Here is a 23764-nt window from a genome sequence, read left to right on the forward strand (position 1 = left end):
TGGCTTCTCCCCACATTGCTCTCCTGACTGAAGGGGTTCCTGGCTGGGGTGGGGGCTGCAGGGCTTCCACAGCTCATTGGGTGCTCCCTTCCCTCCCTCCTCTCCAGCTCATCACATAGGCTGTGGGTCTAGTCACGGGAGCGGGCATTTATAGAGCACCAGGTCTGCTGCCCTCTGCTCCACGGGTGGCTGTGGGGGGCCCTCCCGCTCTGTGAGTGTAGAGGCCCCACTTGAGCCCTGGGCTGGTCCAGGTGCCAAAGGCTTCTGGAAGGCCCACCCCTAAGAAGGGGGACTGAGCCGAGGATTCGTGCTCCCCACAGGCTGCAAAGCCACTAGGCTCAGAGGGACCCCCTGCGAACCTGGGGAACCTCACAGACGCCGCCCACCACCCGGCTTTTTGGCCCGGCTACTGCGCGGAGCCGCCTCCAGAACCGCTTCCAAAAGCTGGGAATTGGGCGCAGTCAGGAGCCCAACAGAAACTGCGGGAAGCTTGTTCCTGGCACAGAAACCCAAAGTGCCATTTGCTCTCCTGGCACAGACGCCAGAACGGCGGGACAGGTGCAGAAGGGGTGGCCCCGAGCGCTGCTGCGACCCCACCAGCCTCGACCTCCACACCCCGCGACCCCGCCGGCCCCTGGAAGCAGGAGCTGCACCCCGCATCCGCAGGAGGGCGGCGCTGCCACACCCCCGGTTTCCAGAGGAGGGCGCTGCGGCGCGGGGCGGTCCCAAGTGGTGCCGAGGCTGGGACACTCCGACGCTGATTGCAGGGGGGTCGGATCCGAGGCTGGGGGTCCCGCAGTCTGGCTGGGGTCCGCTACTGGCCTCGCCGCACAGGGGCCGACCCCACCCCTCCCTCGTTCTTCTCTGAGCCTCAGCTTCCCCCGTGAGAGATGGAGGCGGTCGGGGGCGCACCGGACGCGACCCCGCAGGCAATGATGGGGCTGGCAACGCCCCCCACAGCGGCACAGGCGGATAAACCCCCTGGGGAGGGAGCTCAGTCCCAGGGGGAGGGGCCCTTCCCACCCGGGAGCTCGCCCCATACCTGGGGGTGCAGATCCCGGGGCCTCCCTGCACTCTGGCCCTGCTGAGACTCCATCACCCACCCCACCTCGTGGTAGCAGAAGAGGCAGAAGCTGAGTTGTTTCCTCTGCAGACATCGGAGAGGGTGGGGTCAGGGCCGCCACGTTCCCAGCCCTGAGGCTCTTCCCGGGAACCCACCTTCCAGACCTTTGCTGGAGCGGCACCCACGTTCCCAAGACACCCAGACAGTTTCTGAGGGGGAACTGCTTCTGTCGAGCAGCCGCCCCTGAGGTCAAAACCCTGCTCAGGGTTTCCTTACAGTGTCAGTACAATGACAATGGCTGCATTCAACTTAGTGTGCACTATACATAAATTATGTATATGTACACACTACATCCATTAAAGTCATTTTTAAAGCTTCATTTTGAAATGATTGTAGATTTACAGAACAGTCACAAAGATTGTATAAGAGGGCTCTTGTATGTGGTGCCTGGGCCTCCCTAAACACTGCCATTGCATCCACCGAGTGTTCGTCAAAGCTGAGACCTGGACGTGGTGCCGGCGATCACCCCACTGAAGACTTCCTTTGGGGTCACCACTTTTCCAGATCCGCCTCCCGGGCTCAGGCGATTCTCTTGCCTCAGCCTCCTGAGTACCTGGGACTACAGATGCCCGCCACCACGCCTGGCTAATTTTTGTATTTTTAGTAGAGACGGGTTTCACCATATTGGCCAGGGTGGTCTCGAACTCCTGACCTCCTGATCCGCCTGCCTTGGCCTCCCAAAGTGCTGGGATTACAGGCGTGAGCCACTGCACCCAGCCTAATGTTAATTTTTAAGAAGGTAAAAATTCTTTCTAACTTGAAATAAAACTATGGGGAAAATTATAGAATTGAATGAAAAATTAAATAATACCTACATAAAGAAAGACACTTGTTATTTTTCTGGGCTAGGTAACTCCACACGTAAAGACATCCATCCTCCCCAAACTCCAAAGAGTTAAGAAGAAAATTCTGTGAAATCTGACAAGCTGAGTGTTGCATACAGACCTGCAAAAGGCCCATCTGCCAGAACAGACACCTGAAGGAAAAAGAGGAGAGTGAGGTCCACCAGATGCCAAGACGGAATGATGATGGTGCAGCGGGAGGAAGACAGATAATGGGTCCAGAGTGGGGAGCCCGTCCCCAGACCCCCATGGACACAGGACCCGCACGTGGGAGCAGAGACAGAGGTGGAGCCTCAGGACCTTGGAGAAGGAGTGCAGTATTCCCAGATGGGACAGGATACTTGATGGGAAAGAATAAAACTGGACTCCTGCACAACACACAGACACATTCTTGTTGATTGTAGATCTAAATATGAATCCCAAATACATGCAGGCAAAGAAAAACACAGTCCCTGCCACCCTCTGGCCCGTCACCAGCTGTATTTCCCTTTGTAGTTGTGCTGTTTCCTGAACTGGTGCTGTCTGTTGTGTGTTTGGCTTCTGATTGCCAGTCTGCTAACAGAAAGCCCTGTGGGAGCAGGCGTGCCAGTCAGCTCAGAGCTGCATCCCTGGCACCGAGAGCAGAGCCTGCCACTCAGCAGGTGCTCAGCAAAGAGTCAATAATAATATATATTTTTTTGAGACGAAGTCTCGCTCTTGTTCCCCAGGCTGGAGTGCAGTGGCGTGATCTTGGCTCACTGCAACGTCCGTCTCCCGGGCTCAAGCAATTCTCCTGCCTCAGTCTCCTGAGTAGCTGGGACTACAGGCTCCTGCCACCATGCCCGGCTAATTTTTATATTTTTAGTAGAGACGGGGTTTCACCATGTTGGCCAGGCTGATCCCAGGTGATCCACCCGCCTTGGCCTCCGAAAGTGCTGGGATTACAGGTGTGAGCCACCGTGACTGGCCAGTTGATAATTAATTTTTTTTTTTTTTTTTTGAGACGGAGTCTCGCTCTGTCACCCAGGCTGGAGTGCAGTGGCCGGATCTCAGCTCACTGCAAGCTCCGCCTCCCAGGTTCACGCCATTCTCCTGCCTCAGCCTCCCGAGTAGCTGGGACTACAGGCGCCCGCCACCTCGCTCGGCTAGTTTTTGTATTTTTTAGTAGAGACGGGGTTTCACCGTGTTAGCCAGGATGGTCTCGATCTCTTGACCTCGTGATCCGCCCGTCTCGGCCTCCCAAAGTGCTGGGATTACAGGCTTGAGCCACCGCGCCCGGCCTATAATAAATTTTTTAAATGCAAGCAGTATTTGTAATGTACTCAGCCACAAACAAAACCTTAAGAAACCCACAGCTAACAGGAAAGTTCATGATAGTGAAACAGAACACTTTCCCCTTAGGCTGAGTGACATGAAGAGGATGCTCACGCTCATTGCTCCTGCTCACCTTTGTACCAAAGGACTTCGCCATCGCACTAAGGCAAGGAAAACAAATAAAAGGCATGAAGGTTGATAAGGAAGAAGTAATGACATAATCATCTATGTAGAAAATCCTAAGGAATCCACAAAAGTACTACTAGAAACAAGTGAATTTAGCAAGGTCGTAAGATACAAGATTAGTAACAGCAAACAAAAAGACTTTTGGCCAGGTGCAGTGGCTCACGCCTGTAATCCCAACACTTTGGGAGGCTGAGAAGGGTGGATCACGAGGTCAGGAGTTTGAGAACATCCTGGCTAACACGGTGAAACCCCATCTCTACTAAAAATACAAAAAATTAGCCGGGTATGGCAGCGAGTGCCTGTAGTCCCAGCTACTCAGGAGGCCGAAGCAGAAGAATGGTGTGAACCCGGGAGGCGGAGCTTGCAGTGAGCCGAGATCGCGCCACTGCACTCCAGCCTGGGTGATAGAGCAAGAAAGACTCAGTCTCAAAAAAAAAAAAAAGATTTTTATATACTAGCAGCAAACAATTGGAAAGTGAAATTTAAAAACAATTCCACTAATAATGCTGCCAAACCATAAAACAACCTATTGCTGTATTTTTAAATTAATGTGCAAGACCACTTCACCAAAAACTATAGAATTGCTGAGAGAAATTAAATAAAACCTAAGTGAACATAGAGATAGACCATGTTCATGAACTTAATACTGTTACATCAGTTTTCCCTCGATTGGCCTACAGATTCAATGCAATCCCAAGCAAAATGCAAATTGACTTTTTGGGAAAAATTTACCACCTGATTCTAAAATGTATATGAATATGGCAAAAGACCTAGAATAGACAAAACAATTTTGCTAAAGGAGAAAACTTTTAGAGGACTTATACAACCTGACTTTTTTTTTCTTCCGAGACAGAGTTTAGCTCTGTTGCCCAGGCTAGAGTGCAGTGGCAGGATATCGGCTCCCTGCAACCTCCACCTCACGGATTCAAGTGATTCTCCTGCCTCAGCCTCCCAAGTAGCTGGGATTACAGGTGCCTGCCACCACACTTAACTAATTTTTGTATTTTTAGTAGAGATGTGGTTTCACCATGTTGGCCAGGCTGTTCTCGAACCCTTGACCTCGTGATCTACCTGCTTTGGCCTCCCAAAGTGCTGGGATTATAAGCATGAGCCACCAAGCCTGGCCACAACCTGACTTTAAGACTTAACTATAATCAAGGTAGTATGGTATAAACAAAAGAACAGACATATAGGCCAGGCGCAGTGGCTCACACCTGTAATTCCAACACTTTGGGAGGCCGAGGTGGGCGGATCACCTAGGCTCAGGAGTTCGAGAGAAGCCTGATGGACATGGTGAAACCCCGTTTCTACTAAAAATGCAAAAATTAGCTGGGTGTGGTGGTGCATGCCTGTAATTCCAGCTACTTGGAAGGCTGAGGCAGGAGAATCACTTGAACCCAAGAGGCGGATTTTGCAGTGAGCTAAGATGGCACCACTGAACTCCAGCCTGGGTGACAGTGAGACTCCGTCTCAAAAAAAAAAAAAAAAAAAAAAAAAAGAACAGACATATAGATCAATGGAACAGTATAGAAAGTCCAGAAATAGAACCATACATGTATCATCAATTGATTTTTGACAGAGCTGCAGAGGGAATTTAATGAGGATGAGGATTATATCATCAATTGATTTTTGACAGAGCCGCAGAGGGATAGACCCATACAAATGTTGTCAATCGATTTTTGACAGAGCTGCAGAGGGAATTCAGTGAGGGTGAGGATAGTCCTTACTTCTTTTTTCTTTTCTTAGACAGGGTCTTGCTCTGTTGCCCAGGCTGCAATGCAGAGGCTCAATCATAGCTCACTGCACTCTCAACTTCCTGGGCTCAACTGATCCTCCCACGTCAGCCTCCCATGTGCCACCATGCAGCTAATTTTTTAAAAACATTTTTTGTAGAGACAGAGTCTCACTATGTTGCCCAGGCTGGTCTCGAACTCCTGGGCTCAAGTGATCTGCCTGCCTCAGCCTCCAAAAGTGCTGGGATTGCAGGCGTGAGCCACCACGCCTGGCCACATAGTGCTTTCAGAAGGGCACCGGCTCAATTCATGTGCAAAATAAACACATATGTAAATGTTTTCCTTTACCTGACGCTTTATATAAAAACGAACTCACAATCAATCATAGATCTAAATGTCAAAGCTGAAATTATACAACTTCTAGAAGAAAACATAAGAAAATCTCTGGGACTTTGGCTTAAGCAAAGATTTATTGTATAAGTGACAAAAGCATAAATCTTAAAAAGAAAAATTGATAAATTGAACTTCATCACCATTAAACATTTCTGCTCTTCTGTGATATTATGAGATGTATACAGATGTTTTCATTTATGGCTCCTGCCTCACACTCCCATGGCTCTTGCTATAATGTTGAGGCCCTTTAGAATCAGGAACCAGAACCCCATTCTCTGACCTTCTGCCCCCCTTTCCCTTGTGCAGGGCAGGACTCAGATCTTCCCCTGACTTGCTGATGGTGAGTCATAAGCCCTCATTTCAGAAGGGGCCCTGCCCCGCGCCCTGGAGGAAGGAACGCTGCAGAGAGAGGCCAAGAATCTGGACAGGCTTTGCTGGGTTTAGATCACACCCTTTTCATTGGTCACTTTCTCCAGGGACGTCCATGAGTCTTCCATCATGCTGATCCAAGGGAGTCTCCTCAAGAGGCTGGGGTTCAGGAGCTTCCGGAGAGCTGGGCACATAGAGGCTAGAAGGAAGGCGAAGAACTCATTCGAGTGCCAGGAGGGTGGCACCCCAACTCCACGGGGTGGAAGCTCCTGTGCTTGGGACCCTTTAGGCTGGCCATGTGTCTCTTCATCTGGCTATGTATATCCTTGAAAATATCCTCAGCTCACACCTGTAATCCCAGCACTTTGGGAGGCCGAGGCGGGCGGATCACCTGAGGTCTGGAGTTCGAGACCAGCCTGGCCAACATGGTGAAACCCCATCTCTACTAAAAATACAAAAATTATCCGGCCGTGGTGGCATGTGCCTATAATCCTAGCTACTCAGGAGGCTGAGGCACGAGAATTGCTTGAACCCCGGAGGCGGAGGTTGCAGTGAGCCGAGATCGCGCCATTGTATTTTAGCCTGGGCGACAGAGTGAGACTCCATCTCAAAAATGAGAAATAAAAAGATCCTCTGTAATAAACCATAAGCATGTGTTTCCCTGAATTCTGTGAGCTGCTCTAGCAGTTAAACCCAAGACAAGAGGGGGTCGTATGAACTCCAACATGAAGCCGGTTGTTCAGACGTTCTAGCGTTCTGGACTTGCAACTGGTGGGATGGAGGCAGCAGCCTTGTGGGACTGAGCCCTCAACGCGGGGTTCCTGACGCTGTCTCCAGGTAGACAGGTCAGAATCGAATTAATTTGGAGGACGTCCTGCTGTTGTTCACTGCAGGACTGATTGCCTGCTTGGTGGGTGGGAAAACCCTCACACATCTGGTCACAGACGTCTTCTGTGTTGATTATCCTTGTGGAGTGAGGGCAGCGGGAAAAACAGTTTGAGTTTTTCTTAACATCTTCAAAAGACACTATCTTAAAAAATGAAAAGGTACATCACAGGCTGAGAGAATATATTTGCAGACCATACATCTGATAAAGATCTTATATTCATGACCGGGCGCGGTGGCTCACGCCTGTAATCCCAGCACTTTGGGAGGCTGAGGCGGGCAGATGACTTGAGGTCAGGAGTTCGAGACCAACCTGGGCAACATGGGGAAACCCCGTCTCTACTTAAAAAAAAAAAAATATATATATATATATATATGTGTGTGTGTGTGTGTGTGTGTGTGTGTGTGTGTATGTATATGTATATATATTAGCCAGGCATGGTGGCGGGCGCCCATAATCCCAGCTACTTGAGAGGCTGAGGCAGGAGAACTATTTGAACTCTGGAGGCAGAGTTTCTAGCCTGGGCGACAGGACAAGACTCTGTTTCAAAAAAACAAAAGGTTGGCTGGACACGGTGGCTCACACCTGTAATCCCAGCACTTTGGGAGACTGAGGCAGGTGGAGCACAAGGTCAGGAGATTGAGAACAGCCTGGCTAACATGGTGAAACCCCATCTCTACTAAAAAAAAAAAAAAAAAGTAAAAATTATCTGGGCGTGGTGGCACATGCCTGTAGTCCCAGCTACTCGGGAGGCTGAGGCCGGAGAATTGCTTGAAACCGGGAGGTGGAGGTTGCAGTGAGCTGAGATCAGGCCACTGCACTCCAGCCTGGGTGACAGAGTGAGACTCTGTCTCCAAAAAAAAAAAAAAGTCTTATATTCAGAATACACAAGAAAAACCTCTTACAACTCAGTAACAGGAACACAGACAACCTGATTTTTAAAGTGGACAAAAGACATTTCGCCAAAGAAGAGAAACAGATGGCAACCGAGTACAGTAATGGACCATGTAACACAACATGATGTTGCAGCCGTTGTAAGGTGTAGCACCACGTGGAACCTTTTCTATGTTTAGATGTGCTTAGGTACGCAAATACCACTGTGTTACAACTGCCGTGGCATTCAGGCAGTCACGTGCTGTGCAGGGTTGTGCCCGGGAGCACCAGGCTACCCCCAACAGCCTGAGTGTGCAGGGTTGCTCCATCTGGGTGTGCAACAGTGCACTCTTTGATGTTTGCACAGCAACAAAGTCACCTAATGACACAGTCCTCAGAACTCGTCCCCTTCGTTACATGACGCATGACTGCATGAAAAGACACACGTGGCTGTTACAAATAAAGCTGATCGACATGTCAGTCACAAGGGAATTCAAACTTAAATCACACAGAGATACCACCACATTCCTACTCAAATATCTGAAATTAAAAAGACTGACTGTGCTAAGTGTTGGTGAAGAACCTGGTGGAGGAACTGGAATGCTCATGCATACCTGTGGGAAGGTAAATGCTACAACCACTTTGCCCACAGTTTAGCATTTTCCTGTACAATTGAACACACCCACCAAATGACCCAGAAATTCCACTCCTAGGTGTTTACCCAAGATAAACAAACACCTAAGTTCACACAACAGCAGGAACAGGAATGTTCATGGTAGTTTCATTTGTAACAACCAAAACCAGAAAGCAACTCAAATGTCCATCAACAGGTGAATAGACAAACCATGGTATGTCCACACAGGGAGCACCACTTAGCAACAGAGACAGATGAATTGCTGATACATCCAACAACATGGGGGAATCTCAAAGTCTTTATGCTGAGTATAAAAGGCCAGATACAAATTATTTAATTTCATTTGTGTACATTTGGGTACAAACTAATCTATAGTGAGTTAAAGAAAACAGAGATTGCCTGGGGCCAGGCAGACTTAACCACGGTGATGGTGAAACTCAGTGGAGTCAGGAGGGCAATGGTTAGGAGGGCAATGGTGAAACTCAGTGGAGTTAGGAGTGGAGAAACTCAGTTGCCTTAGGAGGGCAATGGTTTTTGAAAATAAATTGCATCACTATCGAATTGATCCAAAGCCCTAACAAATTAAAAGCTAACGAGATCACAGGCCATTTTCCCTGATCATAATCTAATCAAGTTACAAATGCTAAAAACATGACCAAACCCATAACTATGGAAGCCCAAATATTAGAAACAAGGGCGTAAGTAACCCTTCAATTGAAGAGGATGTAAAAACTGAAACCGTAAAAATGCCAGAAAGCAGCCGGACATGGTCACTCACACCTGTAATCCCAGCACTTTGGGAGGCCGAGGCGGGAGGATCACAAGGTCAGGAGTTTGAGACCAGCCTGGTCAACATGGTGAAACTTCGTCTCTACTAAAAAAAGATACAAAAATTAGCTGGGCGTGGTGGCACATGTCTGTAATTCCAGCTACTCAGGAGGCTGAGGCAGGAGAATCGCTTGAACTCGGGAGGTGGAGGTTGCAGTGAGTGGAGATCGCGCTACTGTACTCCAGCCTGAGCAACACAGTGAGACTCTGTCTCAAAAAAATAAAAAATAAAAAATTCCAGAAAGCATGAAAGATAAACACTGAATGTCTAAACTTAGAGTCCATGACTAGAACATTTTTGGGAGGACATTCATAGTCTTTCGTTTTAAAGAAGAGCAGAAAGTATAGGAACTTCATTGCCATCTTAAAAAATTTAAAAGAAACAAAACAAAATAACCCCAAATAAGACAGGAAAAGATAATTAATGAAGAGAAAAGCAGAAAATGGACAATGGTGAAGAGTAAATCTGCCTACACTAACACCAAGGGCATGACACACAGCTGCTGCCACGATTCTGCCCTGTTTCGGAGGTTCTCGTGAGGTGCATGAGAAAATAAGACACAGTCATGTGCCACATAGGGCCGTTTCGGTCAACAGCAGGCCGCATGTACGACAGTGCCCTGGAAGGCGACAGCACCGAACTCTCATGTTGCATTTTCTTTTCTTTTCTTTTCTGCTTTCTTTCTTTTCTTTTCTTTTTCTTTCTTTCTTTCTTTTTTTTGAGACCTGTTTCCCAGAATGGAGTGCAATGGCATGATCTTGGCTCACTGCAACCTCCACTCCTGGGTTCAAGCCGTTCTCATGCCTCAGCCTCCCAAGTAGCTGGGATTACAAGCGTGTGCCACCATGCCTGGCCAATTTTTGCATTTTTAGCAGAGATGGGGTTTCACCATGTTGGCCAAGCTGGTCTCAAACTCCTGACCTCAAATGATCCACCCACCTTGGCCTCCCAAAGTGTTGGGATGACCACACCTGGCCTCACGGTGCCTTTTCTATGCTTAGATGCACAGCCTCACCCCGGTGCTACCGCTGCTGTGGTGTTCAGTGTGGTGTCTGCTGTGCAGGTTTGCAGCCCCTGAGCAATGGCTGTGCCACATGGCCTAGGTGTGTAGGAGGCTGCATCATCTAGGCTTGTGAGGGGAGATTCCATGACAGTCCCACAGTCACGAACGTGTTCCCGTCAACACAGGATGGTAATAAGAGTTATATCATAAAAGAAGACAGCCAGTTCTCTCTGTCTCTGTCTCTCCCACCTCTCTTCTGGAAGACACGATCCTATATCTAAGAAACTCAAGACAGTGCAGTAAAAACCTCCCAGAATGCATCATGGAATGTGGTAGCATGGCTAAATACAATATCCATACCTCAGAATTAATAGTTTCCCCCCGCACTGTCAAGAACAAGCTAGAAACAGGAACAGGAATGACGTTCCACTTACAATAATGAGGAAAACATACAATAAGTAAGAAAATATAACCTACTTAGAAATAAATTTAACAAGGAAATCTGTAGAACCTATCTCAGAAAAAAAATCATCGATTTAGATTGTATGGTGCCAGATTCTTGGTGGGCAGGCTTAATATCATAATCATGTCAGCTGCATTAACATTAATGTGTAATTGTATGTAATCCGGATCGCACCTGCAGCTTAAGCTCCAACGCTTTTGTTCTCTGTGGGGCTTTGGATAAAATTAAGGTTCATATGGCAGAATCGATGTCAGAGGGGACTCAACCCAAGTGTCACAAAGAAGTGAAAATGCACCTTTCGGGGGCACAGGACGTGCCTGCAGCGTCACAGAGACGGCTCCTGAGGCTGGCAAGCGTGGGGAGCTGCGCGCTCAGCCCCTAGGGGAAAGGTGGGCGGCCGCAGCCATTTCGGAAGGAGCACGAACACACGCGGAGTGCACCCGCGTCCCACTCCCGGGCGGCGGCCTGCTGGGCCGGGCTCCTCTGTGGCAAACGTGCCCACACACGCTCGCACGCCGTCTGTCTCGGCAGCGGCCCTGGCGTGTGGCTGGAGACAAGCTAGTGTCTTGGGCGTGTGGCCACAGGCCACCACATGTCCACGGCAGGGAAGCACCTGAGGCCTGGAGAGGGAGCAGGGGCTGCTGTGGGCGCCGCCGCCTGAGAGCCACAGGCAGACAAGCGTGTCGCAGAGCCCATGTTTGGAAAGCAAAAAGGAAAAACAGTCATGTATGAATATACCCATGTTGTTATGATTATCTAAAGATAGAAGGAGGATTGGAGGGTTACACACCAGGTTCACAGGGAACCCAAACTCTGAAAAACATAACAGGTGTTCCTTTCAAGCTCTCATGGAATGCTCACAAGGGCCAAGTGTCAGTCTGCACCACAATGAGATACCCACTCACACCCACCCAGACGGCTATTATCAAAAACCGGGAAATCACAAGTGCTGGCAACAACGTGAAGAAACTGGAGTCCTGTGCCTTGTTGTTGGGAATGAGAAACAGCGCAGCTGCTGTGGAAACAGTCTGGCAGTTCCTCAAAAAATTAAACATAGAATTGCCATATGATCTAGCGATTCCATTTCTGGTTATAGACCCACAAGAACTGAAAGCAAAGACTCTCACAGATACCTCCACACCCCTGTTCATAGCAGCATTAACCACAATAACCAAGAGGGATAAACAACCCAGGGTATCCATCAGCAGATGAATGGACAAGCACGATGTGGTGTAGACAGAATGGAATATTATGCAGCCTTAAAAAGGGATTAAGTTGGCCGGGCGCGGTGGCTCAAGCCTGTAATCCCAGCACTTTGGGAGGCCGAGACGGGCGGATCATGAGGTCAGGAGATCGAGACCATCCTGGTTAACACGGTGAAACCCCGTCTCTACTAAAAAATACAAAAAACACCTAGCCAGGCAAGGTGGCAGGCGCCTGTAGTCCCAGCTACTCGGGAGGCTGAGGCAGGAGAATGGCGTAAACCCGGCAGGCGGAGCTTGCAGTGAGCTGAGATCCGGCCATTGCACTCCAGCCTGGGTGACAGAGCGAGACTCCACCTCAAAAAAAAAAAAAAGGGATTAAGTTCTAACGCAAACTGCAACATGAATGAACCTTGAGGATACTGTGCCAAGTGAAATAAGCCAGACACAAAAGGACAAATACTGTAAGATTCCACTTACATGAGGTCCCTAGAGTAGCCAAATTCATTGAAACAGGAAGTAAAGTGGTGGGTGCCAGGGGCTGGGGGAAGGAGCGTGGGGAGTGAGTGTTTAATATAGACAGAGTTTCAGTTGGAAATGATGAAAAGTTCTGGAAATAGAGTGTTAGCTGCACAACATAGTGATTTTTTTTTTTTTTTTGAGACGGAGTCATGCTCTGTCGCCCAGACTGGAGTGCAGTGGCCGGATCTCAGCTCACTGCAAGCTCCGCCTCCCAGGTTTACGCCATTCTCCTGCCTCAGCCTCCCGAGTAGCTGGGACTACAGGCACCCGCCACCTCGCCCGGCTAGTTTTTGTATTTTTTAGTAGAGACGGGGTTTCACCATGTTAGCCAAGATGGTCTTGATCTCCTGACCTCATGATCTGCCCGTCTCGGCCTCCCAAAGTGCTGGAATTACAGGCTTGAGCCACCGCGCCCGGCCTATTGTGATGTACTTAATGCCACTAAATTGTGCACTTAAAATAACTTAAATGGTAAATTTTATGCTATATATTTTACCACAAAAAAAGAGAAGCATATACCTGACTTCAAACTATAATACAAGACTACAGTAACCAAAACAGCATGGTACTGGTACAAAAACAGACACACAGACCAATGAAACAGAATAGAGAACTCAGAAATAAGACTGCCCACCTACAATCATCTGATTTTCAACAAAACTGACAAAAACAAACAATGAGGAAAGGATTCCCTATTTAATAAATGGTGCTGGGAGAACTGGCTAGCCATATGAAGAAAATGGAAACTGGACCCCTTCCTTACACCTTATGCAAAAATTAACTAAAGGTGGATTAAAGACTTAAATGTAAAACCCAAAAGTATAAGAACCATAGAAGAAAATCTAGGCAATACCATTCAGGACATAGGCATGGGCGAGAATATCATGATGAAAACATCAAAAGCAATTGTAATGAAGAAAAAATTGACAAGTGGGGAGCTAATTAAATTAAAGAGTTTCTGCACGGCAAAAGAAACATCATCAGAGTGAGCAGACAACCTACAGAATGGGAGAAACATGTTTCAATCTTTCCATCTGACAAAGGTCTAATATCCAGAATCTACAAGGAACCCAAACAAAAGACATTTATGCAGCCAACAAACCTGTGAAAAAAAAGCTCAACATCACTGATCACTAGAGAAATGCAAATCAAAACTACAATGAGATACCATCTCACACCAGTCAGTATGATATTATTAAAAAGTCAAGAAACAACAGATGCTGGGAAGGTTGCAGAGAAATAGAAATACTTTTATACTGTTGATGGGAGTGTAAATTAGTTCAACCACCGTGGAAGACTGTGGCAATTCCTCAGAGACCTAGAACCAGAAATACCATTTGACTCAGCAATCCCATTACTGGGTATATACCCAAAGGAATATAAATCATTCTATTATAAAGATACATGCACGTGTATGTTCATTGCAGCACTATTCACAATAGCAAAGATATGGAATCAACCCAAATGCCCATCGATGATAGACTGGATAAAAAAAATGTGGTACATATATGCCATGGAATACTATGCAGCCATAAAAAAAGAATGAGGTCGGCCAGGCGTGGTGGCTGAAGCCTGTAATCCCAGCACTTTGGGAGGCCGAGACGGGTGGATCACGAGGTCAGGAGATCAAGACCATCTTGGCTAACACGGTGAAACTCCATTTCTACTAAAAAATACAAAAAACTAGCCGGGCGAGGTGGTGGGCGCCTGTAGTCCCAGTTACTCAGGAGGCTGAGGCAGGAGAACGGCATGAACCTGGGAGGTGGAGCTTGCAGTGAGCTGAGATCCGGCCGCTGCACTCCAGCCTGGGCGACAGAGCGAGACTCCATCTCAAAAAAAAAAAAAAAAAAAAGAATGAGGTCATGTCCTTTGCAGGGATAGGAATGGGGCTGGAAGCCATTATCCTCAGCAAACTAACACAGGGACAGAAAACCAAACACCGCAAGTTCTCACTCATAAGTGGGAGTTGAACATTGAGAACACATGGACACAGGGAGGGGAACAACACATACTGGGGCCTGTGGAGCAGGGGAAGAGAGAGCATCAAGAAAAATAGCTAATGCATGCTGGGCTTAATACCTAGGTGATAGGCGGGCAGGTGCAGCAAACCATCGTGGTACACGTTTACTACCTGTGTTACAAACCTGCACATCCTGCACATGTATCCCGGAACTTAAATTTTTTTTTTTTTTTTTTTTTTGAGATGGAGTTTCACTCTTTGTTGCCCAGGTTGGAGTGCAGCAGCACAGTCTTGGCTCACTGAAACCTCTGCCCCCCGGGTTCAAGAGATTCTCCTGCCTCAGCCTCCCAAGTAGCTGAGATTATGGGCAGGTGCCACCATGCCTGGCCAATTTTTTTTTTTTTTTAATTTTTAGTAGAGATGGGGTTTTCACCTTGTTGGTTAGGCTGGTCTCAAACTGCTGACCTCAGGTGATCTGCCCTCCTCGGCCTCCCAAAGTGCTGAAATTACAGGCGTGAGCCACCTTGCTTGACCTTAAAACATTTTTTAAAACAGAGAAGCATAAAGTTTAAATGATTTATAATCCCACCTGTCAAAAAAAAGTTAGACCACCTCTGTTGACATTTGTCTTTCTTGATGTATTAATCTCAATATGTTTTCCAGAGCAGAAATAGGAATAAAAAATCCTCGTCCAGGTGTGGGGGTCACACCTGTCATCCCAGCACTTTGGGAGGGTGAGGTGGCCGGATTGCTTGAGCCCAGGACTCAAGACCAGCCTGAGTAACATGGCAAAACCCTATCTCTACAAAAAAAATTATGAAAAATTAGCCAGGCACGGTGGCGTGCACCTGTTGTCTCAGCTACCTGGGAGGCTGAGGTGGGAGAATCTCTTGAGTTTGGGAGGTGGAGGTTGCAGTGAGTCAATACCCTGGCTCAAAAATAAATAAACAAATAAAATTAAAAAAAAAATCCTCCTCCTGGTCCCTTGTAAATGTAACATCTCTCTAACAACAAATGAGTTGGAAAATATTAAAACCACAGTTACCGCATCTCCAGGAACTGGATGTGTTGAGGCCTCGATCTAGCGGCATCTAGGGGTTGACCCCTGCTGTCAATTCCCTGAAACACTCATGTTCCCGGCAAGCCCAGCCACACACAGCAAAACACACCTCACTGCAACCGCTAGAGAAAAAGCAACCAGACAAACCAAGGCAGGCAGAGGAAAGGAATTTGCAAAGCTAACGGCAAGATTAATCCATCAAGAAAGACAAATGTCAAAAGAATCAGCAGCTCAGGAGGTGGCTCTTGAACCTCCCATGAAACAGGCATCGGGCAGCTGCTCAGAGTGAAAAGACAGAAAGAAGCCCGGGACACACAAAATTAGGAGAAATGACTGGGAACTAGCCACACTCAGACGGGAAATAAGATGGTCAAATAATAGTTTACACACGCTTTGCTAATACACTTAAAAACCTGAATGAAATGGATTGTCTTTAAAACCCGTTGTAAAAATCCGAGAACGATGTCTAAGAATTCACAGATGGATTCTTTCAAACATTCAAGAAACAGATAATTCCAATGATATTTAGAATGTTCTTGGAACGGAGAAAAAGAAGGAAATCCTCTGGGTTATTTTTGTGAAATTAACATAAGAGCAATGCCAACAATTGGTGGAGAGATAGCGATAGAGATAGAGGGAGCGCGGGTGCGCGGGCGGCAGGCCGGGCTCCAGCGAGAATGTCAGTGCTGAGTGCCGGGCCAGAGCGGGAGAGTCTGGCGTTCCTGACTGAATTCCACGGGAAACACAATGAGTACTCAGTGGGGCTCCTTTTAGCAAAGTGAGGATGGTTCAATATTCACACACAATTATGCTCCTCACACTCTGAGCCATATCTCGCGGGTGCTATTGTCAGGGCTGGCGGTGGCTCTCGGCACCCCACGTCCTCGCCCACAGACAGTGGAATGGGGATGACTCCCCAAGGCCCCTTCAGCCCTGGGTAGGGCAAGAGTGCACGGGGTAGGGCCTGGCCAAGGCTCATTCTCCCCCAGGAAGGGGCCCTGTGGCCGCTGAGCCTCTGCCCTGCCTCCCTCCCTCACTCAGCCTTGAACATGGACACATGGCGTGAGAGGGTGGGGGGGACCTCAGGCCATGGGGTCCACATGTGTGACCACTTCATGACCGTCACAAAGGTAGGTGTCCTCCATAACTCTCAGAACCCAACTTTTAAACAGCTTTATGGAGGCGTAATTGACATACCCTAAGTCTGTGTTGACGCATGTATACGTGTGTGAAGCCATCACCACCATCAAGACAGTAGACACGTCCAGCCCTCAGGTTTTGTGGTGGCTCGTGTGGCCCCTCCCACCCACCACTCCAGCCACTGACCAGCTCCTGTCACTATGGATTATGGGCTTTCTCTAGAACTTTATATAAAGGAATGCACGCAATATGTGGTATCTGCAGCAGAGGGGGGACTGGCCCCGTTTACTGAGTTCACTGCTTTCCAGGATGCCCCATCACACCAGCAGTTTGCCCCTCTCCATGCTGAGCAGGACCCCACAGCGTGGATGCCCACGGCTCCTTCCCCCGCCCACCTGTACGTGAATCATGGGTTGTTCCTCCACACGTCCGTGTCGATCTGTGCTTTCATTTCTCTTGGGTCAACGTCTAGGAGCAGAATTGCTCAGTCGTGTATTAAATTTCTATTTTGCTTTTTAAGAAACAGCCAAGCTGTTTTCCAGTGTGGTTGTGCTATTGTAAGCTCCCACGGGAGTGTGTGAGGGCGTGGGTGTCTCCACACGCCTGAGTGGCTCTGTTGACTCCAGTTGCCCTAGTGGGTGTGGCGGCATCTCGCTGTGGTGTGTCCCTGTGACCGGTGCTGCCAAACATCTTCATATATCCTTAATAGTCATTCCTTTAATTCCCATATCTTCTTTGGGGGAATATCTATTCAAATCTTTTGCGCATTTTCTTTCTTTCTTTTTTTTTTTTTTGAGATGGAGTTCCACTCTTGTCGCCCAGGCTGGAGTGCAGTGGCATGGTCTTGGCTCACTGCAACCTCCACCTCCTGGGTTCAAGCGATTCTCCTGCCCCAGCCTCCCAAGTAGCTGGGATTACAGGTGCCTGCCACCACACCTGGCTACTTTTTGTATTCTTAGTAGAGACGGGTTTTCACCATGTTGGTCAGGCTGGTCTCGAACTCCTGAACTCAGGTGATCCATCCGCCTCAGCCTCCCAAAGTGCTGGGATTACAGGCATGAGCCACCGGGCCCAGCCTCTTAATTTCCTTTTTTTTAATAAGAAGTGGGACCTTGCTCTGTCACCCAGGCTGGAATGCAGTGGTGAGATCATGGCTCACTGCAGCCTTGAACTCCTGGGCTTAAGCGATCCTCCCACCTTTGCCTCCCAAGTATTTCAGACCATGAAGGCACACTACCATGCCCAGCTAATTTCTAAATTTTTTATAGCGATGGGATCTCACTACATTGCCCAGGTAGTCCGGGCTGGCCTCAAACTCCTGGGCTCAAGTGATCTTCCCACTTTGGCCTCCAATCAGCTAGTGCTACAGGTGCATACCACTGCGCCCAGCTACATTACTTAAATTTTTCATAGAGATGGGATCTTGCTATGTTGTCCAAGCTGGCCTAGGACCCCTGGCCTCAGGCAATCCTTCCTCCTCAGCCTCCCAAAGTGTTGGGATTACAGACATGAGCCACTGCACCCAGCCTCTAATTTCCACTTTGATTTCTTCCTTGGCTCGTGGGCTATTTAGAAGTATGTTGTTTAGTTTTCAACTATTTGGAGGATTTTCCAGATACTTTTCTTTCTTTATTTCTCATTGCATTTCATCGTAGCTGGAGAATATATTTTGCACGACTTGAACCCTTTCACGTGCGCTGAGACTTGTTTCGGGGCCTGGATATGATCTGTCTTGGCAAATGCTCCCTGTGTGCTTGAAAAGAAGAAGACCTACTCTGCTGTCGTTGCTCAGAGCGTCTGTGGACATCACGCAGGACAGCCTGGCTGCCTGTGTTGCTCAAGTCCTGTCTATCCTTCTGGCTTCTCTGTCCTTTGGGTACCAGTTTTTGAGTTGAATATCTCCAGCTAAAACTGTGGATTTGTGTGTTTTTCCTCTGATCTCCTTCTGTCTTTGCTGACATAGGATGGAGCTCAGCTGTTGGGTGCAGAAGCAGTTGAGACCATGATGTCCTCTTGATTAACTGATCTCTTCATCACCAGAAAATGACTTCCTTCATCCCTGGCAATATTTCTTGCACTGAAATCTCCTTGGTCTTATATTAATTTAGTCACTCAAGTTTTCTTCTTTTTTTTTTTTTTTTTTTTTGGGAGGGGGGACGGAGTCTCACTCTGTCACCCAGACTGGAGTGCAGAGGCGCAATCTCGGCTCACTGCAAGCTCCACCTCCCGGGTTCATGCCATTCTCCTGCCACAGCCTCCCGAGTAGCTGGGACTACTGGCGCCCGCCAGCACACCCAGCTAATTTTTTTGTATTTTTAGTAGAGACGGGGTTTCACCGTGTTAGCCAGGGTGGTCTCGATCTCCTGACCTCGTGATCCTCCCGCCTCGGCCTCCCAAAGTGCTGGGATTACAGGCGTGAGCCACTGCGCCCGGCCTCAAGTTTTCTTCTTATTTGTCCCTATCTTTTCGCTTTTACCTGACTAGAGTTTTTATATATTTATTTATTTGAGACATAGTCTTGCTCCGTCACCCAGGCTGGAGTGCAGTGGCACAATCTCGGCTCACTGCAACCTCTGCCTCCCAGGTTCAAGTGATTCTCCTGCCTCATCCTCCCAAGTAGCTGGGACTACAGGCGCCCACCACCACGCCCGGCTAGTTTTTTGTATTTTTACTAGAGATGGTTGTATCACCATGTTGGCCAGGATGGTCCCGATCTCCTGACCTCAGGTGATCCAGTTGCCTCAGCCTCCCAAAGTGCTGGGATTACAGGCGTGAGCCACCGCGCCCAGCAGAGTCTCTTTATATTTAAAGTGGGTTTCTTGTATGTAGCACAGAACTGGGTCTTGATTTTTTATCCAATCTGACAATTCTGCCTTTTAATGAGAGTGTTCCCAACAGAGAGAGAAGAAAAAGTCATAAATCACAGGGCATCCATCACAGTACTAAGAAGGGTATAAGCTTAAGGGTGGGGAAATTACCTTCAGACATAATACTGCTCGAATCCCACCCAGCAAAACTCCAAAACAAGAGAGGAAAGGACCAAACTGTTTCTAAGTAACTTGACCACATCCAGAATAAAACTCAAGAACATACTTAGGGGCCAGGCGCGGTGGCTCTCGCCTGTAATCCCAGCATGTTCCTAACGCTGGGTGTTCTAATGCTGGGTGTCCTAATGCTGGGCGTCCTAAGGCTAATGCCTGGTGTCCTAACGCTGCCTGCTCTAATGCTGGCTGTCCTAACACTGGCTATCCTAATGTCCTAACACTGGGTGTCCTAACACTGGGTGTCCTAACGCTGGGCATCCTAACACTGGGTGTCCTAATGCTGGGCATCCTAAGGCTAACGCCTGGTGTCCTAATGCTGCCTACTTTAATGCTGGCTGTCCTAACGCTGGTTATCCTAATGTCCTAATGCTGGCTGTCCTAATGCCAGGCACCCTTACAAATGATAGTGTACTGAGTTTTGTTTAAACATGATGGATTGAACATATATGCTTATTGACATGTCTTTCCACAACCCCACTAAGATGGGAGTAAAGAAACTGAATAGGTTGGAGGTGGGGTGGCTCACACCTGTAATCCCAGCACTTTAGGAGGCCAAGGCGGGCGGATCATGAGGTCAAGAGATTGAGATCATCCTGGCCAACATGGTGAAACCCGTCTCTACTAAAAATACAAAAAGTAGCTGGGTGTGGTGGTGGACACCTGTAGTCCCAGGTACTCGGGAGGCTGAGGCAGGAGAATCGCTTGAACCTGGGAGTTGGAGGTTGCAGTGAGCCGAGATTGTGCCACCGCACTCCAGCCTGGGTGGCTGAGCGAGACTCTGTCTCAAAAAAAAAAAAAAAAAAAAAAGAGAGAAACTGAATAGTATAGTTTCACAAGAATAACACAACAAGAGAAGAGAGCCTGGGTAAATGTGGTATCAGATTGGCGACGATGGAAAGCAGGTGCACGGTATCAGATTGGCGACGATGGAAAGCAGGTGCACGGTATCAGATTGGGGATGATGGAAAGCAGGTGCACAGTGTCAGATTGGCGACGATGGAAAGCAGGTGCACGGATGGGCTCTGCAGAAGGAGATGCTGCTGGGAAGCTGACCAGCCAGGTGGAACTCCAGGAAGACTCTGGGACTGGAGGCCCTGCTGTCAGGGGAGTGGCGCAGACACGAGGGATGGTGAAAGATCTGTATAAAGGGCACTGGGCCCACCACCCACGTGGCAATGAGGTATCAAGAAATCACTTCCTTGGAGAAACTGAACCAGAGACCCCCCAAGCTCAGACCAGTCTTCAGGCACCAATCCTAAAAGGCAGCAGTGATTCCTTGAAAACAGAGAGTTCAGGGAATGTCTGCAGCCTACAGAGCCCTCACTCAAGCCCAGCCCACTGCCCTGCTCACAGGTCCATCGTCCAGCCACACATAATCCATTTCTGGGGACACAGAGCCACACTCCCCAAAATACCTAAAGGGCCTGACCTGTGTGGATTCCTGAGCATAAAAGCCAGCTCACCCCGTTCACCCCACAGGTAAGCCCAGAATTCCCACACACGCACAGAAGACTCCCACAGCTTTCCCTGACTCACTGAAACATAAATGTGCATCCAGGGAAAGTCTCCGATACAAAGAAAGCTGCAAGCTAAATGGACAGAAAAGGAGCTTGTAACAAAACGACACAGCAAAGGCCACTGCCTGGGCATCAGAGGCAGAGCCACACCTGGGCGACCCAAGCCGGTGGCCAGACCTGTGAACTTAGAGGCCTCTCTCCTGTCCAGCAGGTACAACCCCTGCTTTTCCCGCCACTTGCTCTGAAAGGACCGTACAGGTATCTGCCTGCAAATATAAGGGACCCACACTCCACTTCCTCTTATAATCATGCTAGCTGTCCCCACTCTGATTTTTTTTTTTTTTTTTTTTAAGATAGAGTCTTGCTCTGTTGCCAGGCTGGAGGGCAGTGGTGCGATCTCAGCTCACTGCAACCTCCACCTCCCAGGTTCAAGCAATTCTCCTGCCTCACCCTCTTGAGCAGCTTGGACTGCAGGTGCCCGGCACCACACACAGCTAATTTTTGTACTTTTAGTGGAGATGGGGTTTCACCATGTTGGCCAGGCTGGTCTTGAACTCCTGACTTCAGGTGATCCACCTGCCTTGGCCTCCCACAGTGTTGGGATTACAAGCGTGAGCCACCGCGCCTGGCCCTTTGCCTGACTCTTCATCCCTGCCTCATGTGACCCGGAGATGGAGGATGGCCCCCGCGACTCACGGCATCCTCTCTGCCAAGATCTGTAGCAAAAATCTCTGAACTTGTTTCCTATTGCAGTGGTGGATTGAATCTGTGCCTTAAAGCTGAAGAACCAGGGGCTCCCCCAGGCCAGGTTTTCCCCAGGAGTCCGGGAGAAACACAAGGTTGGGGTCCCTGTGCCAGAGTGATGGCCAGGCAGGCATAGCCTGTACTTGGGGCAGACACAAGCCACGGGGCATCTGCCGGTATGAACAAGTGTCCTGTGTGAGGGGCCCCCAGCCATGGGTTGGGTAACTACGGTTCAAGCCATCCACCAGGCGAAAGAAGTATTCCATGACAGGCACCGGGTCTAGCCCCATTCATTTCCCATTAGGGCAGGGCTGCCAGCTCCTACACACTGGAACCCCAGTTTATCTGGGGGCTCCCAAAACAGAGCTCAGAAACAACACAGAGAACAGAGGAGGAAAACTTGTAAAGAGAACAAAAATTTAGAAAACAGGCCGGGCGCGGTGGTTCAAGCCTGTAATCCCAACACTTTGGGAGGCTGAGACGGGCGGATCACGAGGTCAGGAGATCGAGACCATCCTGGCTAACCCGGTGAAACCCTGTGTCTACTAAAAAATACAAAAAATTAGCCAGGCGTGGTGACGGGCGCCTGTAGTCCCAGCTACTCGGGAGGCTGAGGCAGGAGAATGGCGTAAACCCAGGAGGCGGAGCTTGTAGTGAGCCGAGATCCGGCCACTGCACTCCAGCCTGGGCAACAGAGCGAGACTCCGTCTCAAAAAAAAAAAAAAAAGTTTAGAAAACAGAAAAGAGCTCTTGGAAATTAAAATACAAATGCAGAAATTAAAAATTCAGTTGAAGAATTAGAAGATAAAAACAAAGGGTCAGGCGTGGTGGCTCATGCCTGTCATCCCAGTATTTTGGGAGGCTGAGGTGGGTGGATCATCTGAGGTCAGGAGTTCAAGACCAGCCTGGCCAACACGGTAAAACCCCGTCTCTACTAAAAATACAAAAATCAGCTGGGCGTGGTGGCAGGTGCCTGTAGTCCCAGCTACTCGGGAGGCTGAGGCAGGAGAATCACTTGAACCCTGGAGGTGGAGCTTGCAGTGAGCCGAGATCGAGCCACTGCACTCCAGCCTGGGCAACAGAGTGAGACTCCTCTCAAAAAAAAAAAAAAAAAAAAAAAGAACTACAGAACAAACAAAAGGCTTTATAGGAGGTATAATTGCAGTGCACTGTAGGGCTTGTCGCTGAGCAGTATTTACATACAGCCACGGAGGGGCATGGGAGCATTACGGGAGGTTAACACGTGGCATCTGAGATGAAACATAAGACATACCTCAGTGGGGCAGCTTGAGAGTCAGTCACTGTAAGTTCCCCAGTATCTTGTTCAGTCTCAGCTGCAATTGTGACAGGTTTCACAGGCCATAAATCTCTGCGGCACTTGGAGAAGCCCCTTGAGAGGCTGCCGATCCAAGTGTTTGCCGCTGCCCAGGCTCTTGTTACAACGGGTGGGGAAGTTGCAAACCTTACACACCACTTCCATAACTTGGACTTAGGTCTCTACTTATTCCAGATCCCATCACCAAAAAGGTGACTTTCTGTCTAAATGTCTACAAAATAAACAAAGACTTCCCTGAAATATCCACCCATTCAAAGATCCTTGAGAATATAAATAAATGCCTGTGAAGGGAAATTATATTTGTTACATGTTTATTGTTGCACTATTTAAGTTGTATTCATCTTGGAGGCTGGTTCTTCTTACCAACCTGAGACGTCAGCTCACTGACTGCACTCACAAGTCCTAATAAATCAACAGCACTAGCAGCTTTGCAGTGTCTCTTAAATTTAGAAGTGGATCTGAAGGCATTCTCCATGAAAATATTCTTTTTTGGCCGGGCGCGGTGGCTCACGCCTGTAATCCCAGCACTTTGGGAGGCCGAGGCGGGCGGATCACAAGGTCAGGAGATCGAGACCACAGTGAAACCCCGTCTCTACTAAAAATACAAAAAAT

General features: G+C 48.5%; 1 protein-coding gene across 4 annotated transcripts in view; it reads right to left on the reverse strand.

Annotated features, from left to right (window-relative positions):
- Positions 1–23764, reverse strand: part of CPLX1 (complexin 1) — a 45353-nt gene that overhangs the window by 9679 nt on the left and 11910 nt on the right. Inside the window, exon 1 of one of the 4 annotated variants that reach the window (XM_025385525.1) lies at positions 10923–11041. The exons of the other annotated variants lie outside the window; for them this stretch is intronic. The gene's annotated coding sequence lies outside the window, so the exon portion shown is untranslated. Of the gene's footprint in view, positions 1–10922; positions 11042–23764 lie in introns of those variants that run through there. 4 annotated transcript variants of the gene reach the window in all.

Source organism: Theropithecus gelada, chromosome 5 (assembly GCF_003255815.1).
Source record: "Theropithecus gelada isolate Dixy chromosome 5, Tgel_1.0, whole genome shotgun sequence".
Lineage (NCBI taxonomy): Eukaryota > Metazoa > Chordata > Mammalia > Primates > Cercopithecidae > Theropithecus > Theropithecus gelada.